Source organism: Pecten maximus, chromosome 4 (assembly GCF_902652985.1).
Source record: "Pecten maximus chromosome 4, xPecMax1.1, whole genome shotgun sequence".
Taxonomy (NCBI): Eukaryota; Metazoa; Mollusca; class Bivalvia; order Pectinida; family Pectinidae; genus Pecten; species Pecten maximus.
In genome coordinates, this window is record NC_047018.1 from 5,673,550 (window position 1) to 5,687,376 (window position 13,827).

The window sequence follows — 13,827 nt, forward strand, 5'->3', positions numbered from 1 at the left end:
TGTGATGATATACGTAACATGTACGGCCACTCATATTAGTGTGATGATACGTAACATGTACGGCCACTCATATTAGTGTGATGATACGTAACATGTACGGCCACTCATATTAGTGTGATGATACGTAACATCGTACGGCCACTCATATTAGTGTGATGATACGTAACATGTACGGCCACTCATATTAGTGTGATGATACGTAACATGTACGGCCACTCATATTAGTGTGATGATACGTAACATGTACGGCCACTCATATTAGTGTGATGATACGTAACATGTACGGCCACTCATATTAGTGTGATGATACGTAACATGTACGGCCACTCATATTAGTGTGATGATACGTAACATGTGCGGCCACTCATATTAGTGTGATGATACGTAACATGTACGGCCACTCATATTAGTGTGATGATACGTAACATGTACGGCCACTCATATTAGTGTGATGATACGTAACATGTACGGCCACTCATATTAGTGTGATGATACGTAACATGTACGGCCACTCATATTAGTGTGAGGATACGTAACATGTACGGCCACTCATATTAGTGTGATGATACGTAACATGTACGGCCACTCATATTAGTGTGATGATACGTAACATGTACGGCCACTCATATTAGTGTGATGATACGTAACATGTACGGCCACTCATATTAGTGTGAGGATACGTAACATGTACGGCCACTCATATTAGTGTGATGATACGTAACATGTACGGCCACTCATATTAGTGTGATGATACGTAACATGTACGGCCACTCATATTAGTGTGATGATACGTAACATGTACGGCCACTCATATTAGTATGAGGATACGTAACATGTACGGCCACTCATATTAGTGTGATGATACGTAACATGTACGGCCACTCATATTAGTGTGATGATACGTAACATGTACGGCCACTCATATTAGTGTGATGATGCGTAACACGTGCAGCCACTCATATTAGTGTGATGATACGTAACATGTACGGCCACTCATATTAGTGTGATGATACGTAACATGTACGGCCACTCATATTAGTGTGATGATACGTAACATGTACGGCCACTCATATTAGTGTGAGGATACGTAACATGTACGGCCAATCATATTAGTGTGAGGATACGTAACATGTACGGCCACTCATATTAGTGTGATGATACGTAACATGTACGGCCACTTATATTAGTGTGATGATACGTAACATGTACAGCCACTCATATTAGTGTGATGATACGTAACATGTACGGCCACTCATATTAGTGTGATGATACGTAACATGTACGGCCACTCATATTAGTGTGATGATACGTAACATGTACGGCCACTCATATTAGTGTGATGATACGTAACATGTACGGCCACTCATATTAGTGTGATGATACGTAACATGTACGGCCACTCATATTAGTGTGATGATACGTAACATGTACGGCCACTCATATTAGTGTGATGATACGTAACATGTACGGCCACTCATATTAGTGTGATGATACGTAACATGTACGGCCACTCATATTAGTGTGATGATACGTAACATGTACGGCCACTCATATTAGTGTGATGATACGTAACATGTACGGCCACTCATATTAGTGTGATGATACGTAACATGTACGGCCACTCATATTAGTGTGATGATACGTAACATGTACGGCCACTCATATTAGTGTGATGATACGTAACATGTACGGCCACTCATATTAGTGTGATGATACGTAACATGTACGGCCACTCATATTAGTGTGATGATACGTAACATGTACGGCCACTCATATTAGTGTGATGATACGTAACATGTACGGCCACTCATATTAGTGTGATGATACGTAACATGTGCGGCCACTCATATTAGTGTGATGATACGTAACATGTACGGCCACTCATATTAGTGTGATGATACGTAACATGTACGGCCACTCATATTAGTGTGATGATACGTAACATGTACGGCCACTCATATTAGTGTGATGATATACGTAACATGTACGGCCACTCATATTAGTGTGATGATACGTAACATGTACGGCCACTCATATTAGTGTGATGATACGTAACATGTACGGCCACTCATATTAGTGTGATGATACGTAACATGTACGGCCACTCATATTAGTGTGATGATACGTAACATGTGCGGCCACTCATATTAGTGTGATGCATACGTAACATGTACGGCCACTCATATTAGTGTGATGATACGTAACATGTACGGCCACTCATATTAGTGTGATGATAAGTAACATGTACGGCCACTCATATTAGTGTGAGGATACGTAACATGTACGGCCACTCATATTAGTGTGATGATACGTAACATGTACGATCCACTCATATTAGTGTGATGATACGTAACATGTACGGCCACTCATATTAGTGTGATGATACGTAACACGTACGGCCACTCATATTAGTGTGATGATACGTAACATGTACGGCCACTCATATTAGTGTGATGATACGTAACATGTGCGGCCACTCATATTAGTGTGATCATACGTAACATGTACGGCCACTCATATTAGTGTGATGATACGTAACATGTGCGGCCACTCATATTAGTGTGATGATAAGTAACATGTACGGCCACTCATATTAGTGTGAGGATACGTAACATGTACGGCCACTCATATTAGTGTGATGATACGTAACATGTACGATCCACTCATATTAGTGTGATGATACGTAACATGTACGGCCACTCATATTAGTGTGATGATACGTAACACGTACGGCCACTCATATTAGTGTGAGGATACGTAACATGTACGGCCACTCATATTAGTGTGATGATACGTAACATGTACGGCCACTCATATTAGTGTGATGATACGTAACATGTACGGCCACTCATATTAGTGTGATGATACGTAACATGTACGGCCACTCATATTAGTGTGATGATACGTAACATGTACGGCCACTCATATTAGTGTGATGATACGTAACATGTACGGCCACTCATATTAGTGTGATGATACGTAACATGTACGGCCACTCATATTAGTGTGATGATACGTAACATGTACGGCCACTCATATTAGTGTGATGATACGTAACATGTACGGCCACTCATATTAGTGTGATGATACGTAACATGTACGGCCACTCATATTAGTGTGATGATACGTAACATGTACGGCCACTCATATTAGTGTGATGATACGTAACATGTACGGCCACTCATATTAGTGTGATGATACGTAACACGTACGGCCACTCATATTAGTGTGAGGATACGTAACATGTACGGCCACTCATATTAGTGTGAGGATACGTAACATGTACGGCCACTCATATTAGTGTGATGATACGTAACATGTACGGCCACTCATATTAGTGTGATGATACGTAACATGTACGGCCACTCATATTAGTGTGATGATACGTAACATGTACGGCCACTCATATTAGTGTGATGATACGTAAATTGTACGGCCACTCATATTAGTGTGAGGATACGTAAATTGTACGGCCACTCATATTAGTGTGATGATACGTAACATGTGCGGCCACTCATATTAGTGTGATGATACGTAAATTGTACGGCCACTCATATTAGTGTGATGATACGTAACATGTACGGCCACTCATATTAGTGTGATGATACGTAACATGTGCGGCCACTCATATTAGTGTGATGATACGTAACATCTGCGGCCACTCATATTAGTGTGATGATACGTAACATGTACGGCCACTCATATTAGTGTGAGGATACGTAACATGTACGGCCACTCATATTAGTGTGATGATACGTAACATGTACGGCCACTTATATTAGTGTGATGATACGTAAATTGTACGGCCACTCATATTAGTGTGATGATACGTAACATGTACGGCCACTCATATTAGTGTGATGATACGTAACATGTGCAGCCACTCATATTAGTGTGATGATATATACGTAACATGTGCGGCCACTCATATTAGTGTGATGATACGTAACATGTACGGCCACTCATATTAGTGTGATGATACGTAACATGTACGATCCACTCATATTAGTGTGATGATACGTAACATGTGCGGCCACTCATATTAGTGTGATGATACGTAACATGTGCGGCCACTCATATTAGTGTGATGATACGTAACATGTGCAGCCACTCATATTAGTGTGATGATACGTAACATGTGCAGCCACTCATATTAGTGTGATGATATATACGTAACATGTGCGGCCACTCATATTAGTGTGATGATACGTAACATGTACGGCCACTCATATTAGTGTGATGATACGTAACATGTACGATCCACTCATATTAGTGTGATGATACGTAACATGTGCGGCCACTCATATTAGTGTGATGATACGTAACATGTGCGGCCACTCATATTAGTGTGATGATACGTAACATGTGCGGCCACTCATATTAGTGTGATGATACGTAACATGTGCGGCCACTCATATTAGTGTGAGGATACATAACATGTACGGCCACTCATATTAGTGTGATGATGCGTAACAGTACAGCCACTCATATTAGTGTGATGATACGTAACATGTACGGCCACTCATATTAGTGTGATGATACGTAACATGTACGGCCACTCATATTAGTGTGATGATACGTAACATGTGCGGCCACTCATATTAGTGTGATGATACGTAACATGTGCGGCCACTCATATTAGTGTGATGATTAGTAACATGTGCGGCCACTCATATTAGTGTGATGATACGTAACATGTGCGGCCACTCATATTAGTGTGATGATACGTAACATCTGCGGCCACTCATATTAGTGTGATGATACGTAATATCTGCGGCCACTCATATTAGTGTGATGATACGTAACATGTGCGGCCACTCATATTAGTGTGATGATACGTAACATGTGCGGCCACTCATATTAGTGTGATGATACGTAACATGTGCGGCCACTCATATTAGTGTGATGATACGTAACATGTGCGGCCACTCATATTAGTGTGATGATACGTAACATGTGCGGCCACTCATATTAGTGTGATGATACGTAACATGTGCGGCCACTCATATTAGTGTGATGATACGTAACATCTGCGGCCACTCATATTAGTGTGATGATACGTAATATCTGCGGCCACTCATATTAGTGTGATGATACGTAACATGTGCGGCCACTCATATTAGTGTGATGATACGTAACATGTGCGGCCACTCATATTAGTGTGATGATACGTAACATGTGCGGCCACTCATATTAGTGTGATGATACGTAACATGTGCGGCCACTCATATTAGTGTGATGATACGTAACATCTGCGGCCACTCATATTAGTGTGATGATACGTAACATGTGCGGCCACTCATATTAGTGTGATGATACGTAACATGTACGGCCACTCATATTAGTGTGATGATACGTAACATGTGCGGCCACTCATATTAGTGTGATGATACGTAACATGTACGGCCACTCATATTAGTGTGAGGATACGTAACATGTACGGCCACTCATATTAGTGTGAGGATACGTAACACGTGCAGCCACTCATATTAGTGTGATGATACGTAACATGTACGGCCACTCATATTAGTGTGATGATACGTAACATGTACGGCCACTCTTATTAGTGTGATGATACGTAACATGTGCGGTCACTCATATTAGTGTGATGATACGTAACATGTACGGCCACTCATATTAGTGTGATGATACGTAACGTGCGGCCACTCATATTAGTGTGATGATACGTAACATGTACGGCCACTCATATTAGTGTGATGATACGTAACATCTGCGGCCACTCATATTAGTGTGATGATACGTAACATGTACGGCCACTCATATTAGTGTGATGATACGTAACATCTGCGGCCACTCATATTAGTGTGATGATACGTAACATCTGCGGCCACTCATTTAGAGGAGCTATATGATAGTGAAAAATTAATACATAACAACACAGCATATGATAGAAGTGTTAATCATTTTCAAGCTAATAATTATTTTTCCTTGTTAAAACTTACCAATGGAATTTTCTTTAAAAAATCAATAGCACATTATAAGATCCAGTGAAATTAATTGGCATTAAAACTGCATGTTGATGACAGGATTTATTTTTATCATTTATGAATAGTTTAAACATAGAACATTTCCCCCCAAAAAATGCTTTTAACTCGTATATGTATAGTGAACAAAACGTGCATGGGAAGGTCCATGTTTATGGAACCAGGAATCAAAAAGAATATAGAAATATTTTCGTTTATCATTTCACAAAGATTTTATTGAAAAAATTGGTATTGGGCTACAAGCTTATGCCTATACAAGCCCTTTCCCTATAGAAAATCTTGATACTCATTGCGATGAAATATATATAAATTTTGTTTATCTGTAACATCATTATGCACATTGTGAATTATTGTCTATTAATGCAAAGTTCTACTTTTGAGTCCAGAGATATTGAGATAAAATGTTGAGGTGTTTGTTCTAAGGAATGCTTTGAGTGTGTGTTTCTGAACTGCTATATGATGATGAAAGAAGAAGTCTGATAGCTATATAGTCTCAACATGAATCAGATGGTCTACCTCAACACGAGAGAGTCTACATGATTGAGACAAAACGTGACAGATTGTATTTTCAGATTAACATTTTATGTATGTGTAGTTGAATATTTGCAGTTTAACATTGACTGTTTTATTAAGTAAATGTACAGAATAAGTTTGCCTGTGTTGTTTTGATTAATGCAGAATTTTCACTGATTTAAACTTTATAGGTTATTAGCTCACCAGTTGTGAGTAACTGTGAGCTAATGCTGTACTGCCGGCGTCGGGGTCCCACCCCACTTTAAAGTTTTTGGGATCAGTTTTTGGAAAGCTTCTAAATCTAAAAGTGTACAAAGTGTACAAGTCCAAAAGTATTCACTTCACACCCTTCTTATTTGGTTTTTACATTTATCAGAAGTCAAGAGATGATTTTATAGCAATATCATGAAGAAAGAAATTGTAATTATTTCGCATTTTTCTATTTTGTGGACTTAAATATTTTGGCACAAAAACCCTCTTTGAAGATTTTGGGGGTAAGTTTTGGAAAGCTTGTAAATCCACACCTTTCTTATTTGGTTTATACATCCATTAGAGGTCTAGGAGTGATATTATAATTTCAAAATGACATGCTTATACATACATAAAAAATGAATGCATAGTGCGATTGCTGCCGCTGGTGAGCTTTCGCAATCATTGATTGCACTTTTCTTATTTATTGTCATCAACAAAAAGAAATTTGAAGTTTTTCTGCAATATAATCTGCACACAAAGACCACGACCAGGACAACAATGAGACCGACTAAACAGAAAAACGGTGCCAAACAACAAAACTGACGACAACAGTAACCAGACAAAACAGACACGGTACCTGACAACACAACAGTAACCAGACAAAACAGACAAAACACAACAGTAACCAGACAAAACAGACACGGTACCTGACGACACAACAGTAACCAGACAAAACAGACAAAACACAACAGTAACCAGACAAAACAGACACGGTACCTGACGACACAACAGTAACCAGACAAAACAGACAAAACACAACAGTAACCAGACAAAACAGACACGGTACCTGACAACACAACAGTAACCAGACAAAACAGACACGGTACCTGACAACACAACAGTAACCAGACAAAACAGACACGGTACCTGACAAAACAACAGTAACCAGACAAAACAGACACGGTACCTGACAATACAACAGTAACCAGACTAAACTGACACAGTACCTGACAACACAACAGTAACCAGACAAAACAGACAAAACACAACAGTAACCAGACAAAACAGACACGGTACCTGACAACACAACAGTAACCAGACTAAACAGACACGGTACCTGACAACACAACAGTAACCAGACAAAACAGACACGGTACCTGACAACACAACAGTAACCAGACTAAACTGACACAGTACCTGACAACACAACAGTAACCAGACAAAACAGACAACACAACAGTAACTAGACAAAACAGACAACACAACAGTAACCAGACAAAACAGACACAGTACCTGACAACACAACAGTAACCAGACAAAACAGACAACACAACAGTAACCAGACAAAACAGACACGGTACCTGACAACACAACAGTAACCAGACAAAACAGACACGGTACCTGACAACACAACAGTAACCAGACAAAACAGACACGGTACCTGACGACACAACAGTAACCAGACAAAACAGACAGAGTACCTGACAACACAACAGTAACCAGACAAAGCAGACACGGTACCTGACGACACAACAGTAACCAGACAAAACAGACAAGGTACCTGACAATACAACAGTAACCAGACAAAGCAGACACGGTACCTGACGATACAACAGTAACCAGACAAAGCAGACACGGTACCTGACGACACAACACTAACCAGACAAAACAGACACGGTACCTGACAACACAACAGTAACCAGACAAAACAGACATGGTACCTGACAACACAACAGTAACCAGACAAAACAGACAAGGTACCTGACGACACAACAGTAACCAGACAAAACAGACACGGTACCTGACGACACAACAGTAACCAGACAAAGCAGACACGGTACCTGACAACACAACAGTAACCAGACAAAGCAGACACGGTACCTGACAACATAACAGTAACCAGACAAAGCAGACACGGTACCTGACAACATAACAGTAACCAGACAAAACAGACACAGTACCTGACAACACAACAGTAACCAGACAAAGCAGACACGGTACCTGACAACACAACAGTAACCAGACAAAACAGACACGGTACCTGACAACACAACAGTAACCAGACTAAACAGACACAGTACCTGACAACACAACAGTAACCAGACAAAACAGACACGGTACCTGACAACACAACAGTAACCAGACAAAACAGACAATAACAGTGAACCAGACAAAACAGACAACACAACAGTAACCAGACAAAACAGACACAGTACCCGACAACACAACAGTAACCAGACAAAACAGACACGGTACCCGACAACACAACAGTAACCAGACAAAACTGACAAAACACAACAGTAACTAGACAAAACAGACAACACAACAGTAACCAGACAAAACTGACAACACACAACAGTAACCAGACAAAACTGACAACACAACAGTAACCAGATAAGAAAGACAACACAACAGTGAACCACACAACACAATAGTAACCAGGCAAAACAGCAGAGACCAGACAACAGTAAACAGACAACACAACAAAAACAAGAAAAAAACAGACAACACAACAAAAACAAGAAAAAAACAGACAACACAACAAAAACAAGAAAAAAACAGACAACACGAAATTAACCAGACAACAAGCCAGAAAACAGACATTACAAGAATCAACCAGACAACACAACAGTGAACAAAACACGAGGTATCGGGCAACACAACAGTGAACCAAATATAACAGATGAGGTGTCGGGCAACAAAATAGTAGTAAAAAAAAACCCAGACAACACAACAAAATCCAGAAAAAACAGACAACAAGCCGGAAAACAGACATTATAAGAATCAACCAGACAACACAACAGTGAAGAAACCAGACGAGGTGTCGGGCAACACAACAGTAGTCAAACAAAACACACAACAACGGCAAACCAGGAACACTACAAAACAGACACCGTACCCAACTACACAACAGTAACCAGACAAAACAGACAATAACATTGAGCCATGCAAAACAGACAACTCATCAGCGAGCCATGTAAAACCGACAACCCAACAGTGAGCCATGTAAAACAGACAACTCAACAGTGAGCCATGTAAAACCGACAACTCAACAGCGAGCCATGTAAAACAGACAACTCAACAGCGAGCCATGTAAAACGGACAAATCAACAGTGAACCATGCAAAACAGACAACTCAACAGTGAGCCATGCAAAACAGACAACTCAACAGCGAGCCATGTAAAACGGACAAATCAAGAGTGAACCATGCAAAACAGACAACCCAACAGTGAAGCATGCAAAACAGACAACCCAACAGTGAACCATGCAAAACAGACAACCCAACAGCGAGCCATGTAAAACAGACAACTCAACAGCGAGCCATGTAAAACGGACAAATCAACAGCGAGCCATGCAAAACAGACATATAAATAGCGAGCCGTGCAAAACAGACAACTCAACAGTGAGCCATGCAAAACGGACAACTCAACATTGAGCCATGTAAAACAGACAACTCAACATTGAGCCATGTAAAACAGACAACCCAACAGTGAAGCATGCAAAACAGACAACCCAACAGTGAACCATGCAAAACAGACAACTCAACAGCGAGCCATGTAAAACAGACAACTCAACAGCGAGCCATGTAAAACCGACAACCCAACAGCGAGCCATGTAAAACAGACAAATCAACAGCGAGCCATGTAAAACAGACAACTCAACAGTGAGCCATGTAAAACCGACAACCCAACAGCGAGCCATGTAAAACAGACAACCCAACAGCGAGCCATGTAAAACGGACAACCCAACAGTGAACCATGCAAAACAGACAACTCAACAGCGAGCCATGCAAAACAGACAACTCAACAGCGAGCCATGTAAAACCGACAACTCAACAGTGAGCCATGTAAAACAGACAACTCAACAGTGAGCCATGTAAAACCGACAACTCAACAGCGAGCCATGTAAAACAGACAACTCAACAGCGAGCCATGTAAAACGGACAAATCAACAGTGAACCATGCAAAACAGACAACTCAACAGTGAGCCATGCAAAACAGACAACTCAACAGCGAGCCATGTAAAACGGACAAATCAAGAGTGAACCATGCAAAACAGACAACCCAACAGTGAAGCATGCAAAACAGACAACCCAACAGTGAACCATGCAAAACAGACAACCCAACAGCGAGCCATGTAAAACAGACAACTCAACAGCGAGCCATGTAAAACGGACAAATCAACAGCGAGCCATGCAAAACAGACATATAAATAGCGAGCCGTGCAAAACAGACAACTCAACAGTGAGCCATGCAAAACGGACAACTCAACATTGAGCCATGTAAAACAGACAACTCAACATTGAGCCATGTAAAACAGACAACCCAACAGTGAAGCATGCAAAACAGACAACCCAACAGTGAACCATGCAAAACAGACAACTCAACAGCGAGCCATGTAAAACAGACAACTCAACAGCGAGCCATGTAAAACCGACAACCCAACAGCGAGCCATGTAAAACAGACAAATCAACAGCGAGCCATGTAAAACAGACAACTCAACAGTGAGCCATGTAAAACCGACAACCCAACAGCGAGCCATGTAAAACAGACAACCCAACAGCGAGCCATGTAAAACGGACAACCCAACAGTGAACCATGCAAAACAGACAACTCAACAGCGAGCCATGTAAAACAGACAACTCAACAGTGAGCCATGCAAAACAGACAACTCAACAGCGAGCCATGTAAAACCGACAACTCAACAGTGAGCCATGTAAAACAGACAAATCAACAGCGAGCCATGTAAAACAGACAACCCAACAGTGAACCATGCAAAACAGACAAATCAACAGTGAACCATGCAAAACAGACAAATCAACAGTGAACCATGTAAAACCGACAACTCAACAGTGAGCCATGTAAAACAGACAACTCAACAGCGAGCCATGTAAAACAGACAACCCAACAGTGAACCATGCAAAACAGACAAATCAACAGTGAACCATGCAAAACAGACAAATCAACAGTGAACCATGTAAAACCGACAACTCAACAGTGAGCCATGTAAAACAGACAAATCAACAGCGAGCCATGTAAAACAGACAACCCAACAGTGAACCATGCAAAACAGACAAATCAACAGTGAACCATGCAAAACAGACAAATCAACAGTGAACCATGTAAAACCGACAACTCAACAGTGAGCCATGTAAAACAGACAACTCAACGGCGAGCCATGCAAAACAGACAACTCAACAGTGAGCCATGTAAAACAGACAACTCAACAGTGAGCCATGCAAAACAGACAAATCAACAGCGAGCCATGTAAAACCGACAACTCAACGGCGAGCCATGCAAAACAGACAACTCAACAGTGAGCCATGTAAAACAGACAACTCAACAGTGAGCCATGCAAAACAGACAACTCAACAGCGAGCCATGCAAAACAGACAAATCAACAGTGAGCCATGTAAAACAGACAACCCAACAGTGAACCATGCAAAACAGACAAATCAACAGTGAACCATGCAAAACAGACAACCCAACAGCGAGCCATGTAAAACAGACAACTCAACAGTGAGCCATGTAAAACGGACAAATCAACAGCGAGCCATGCAACACAGACATATAAATAGCGAGCCGTGCAAAACAGACAACTCAACAGTGAGCCATGCAAAACAGACAACTCAACAGTGAGCCATGCAAAACAGACAACTCAACAGCGAGCCATGTAAAACAGACAACTCAACAGTGAGCCATGTAAAACAGACAACTCAACAGCGAGCCATGTAAAACAGACAACTCAACAATGAGCCATGTAAAACAGACAACTCAACAATGAGCCATGTAAAACAGACAACTCACCAGCGAGCCATGTAAAACAGACAACTCAACAGTGAGCCATGTAAAACCGACAAATCAACAGTGAGCCATGTAAAACAGACAACTCAACAGTGAGCCATGTAAAACAGACAACTCAACAATGAGCCATGTAAAACAGACAACTCAACAATGAGCCATGCAAAACAGACAAATCAACAGCGAGCCATGTAAAACAGACAACTCAACAGTGAGCCATGTAAAACAGACAACTCAACAATGAGCCATGTAAAACAGACAACTCAACAATGAGCCATGCAAAACAGACAAATCAACAGTGAGCCATGTAAAACAGACAACTCAACAGCGAGCCATGCAAAACAGACAAATCAACAGCGAGCCATGTAAAACAGACAAATCAACAGCGAGCCATGTAAAACCGACAACTCAACAGCGAGCCATGTAAAACAGACATATCAACAGCGAGCCATGTAAAACAGACAACTCAACAGTGAGCCATGTAAAACCGACAACTCAACAGCGAGCCATGTAAAACAGACAACTCAACAGTGAGCCATGTAAAACAGACAACTCAACAGCGAGCCATGTAAAACAGACAACTCAACAGCGAGCCATGTTAAACAGACAAATCAACAGCGAGCCATGTAAAACAGACATATCAACAGCGAGCCATGTAAAACAGACAAATCAACAGCGAGCCATGTAAAACCGACAACTCAACAGCGAGCCATGTAAAACAGACAACTCAACAGTGAGCCATGTAAAACAGACAACTCAACAGTGAACCATGCAAAACAGACAACTCAACAGCGAGCCATGTAAAACCGACAACCCAACAATGAGCCATGTAAAACAGACAACTCAACAGTGAGCCATGTAAAACCGACAAATCAACAGTGAGCCATGTAAAACAGACAACCCAACAGTGAACCATGCAAAACAGACAAATCAACAGTGAACCATGCAAAACAGACAACTCAACAGTGAGCCATGTAAAACGGACAAATCAACAGCGAGCCATGCAACACAGACATATAAATAGCGAGCCGTGCAAAACAGACAACTCAACAGTGAGCCATGCAAAACAGACAACTCAACAGTGAGCCATGTAAAACAGACAAAGTGAGCCATGCAAAACAGACAACTCAACAGCGAGCCATTTAAAACAGACAACTCAACAGCGAGCCATGTAAAACGGACAAATCAACAGCGAGCCATGCAACACAGACATATAAATAGCGAGCCATGTAAAACAGACAACTCAACAGCGAGCCATGTAAAACAGACAACTCAACAGCGAGCCATGTAAAACAGACAACTCAACAGCGAGCCA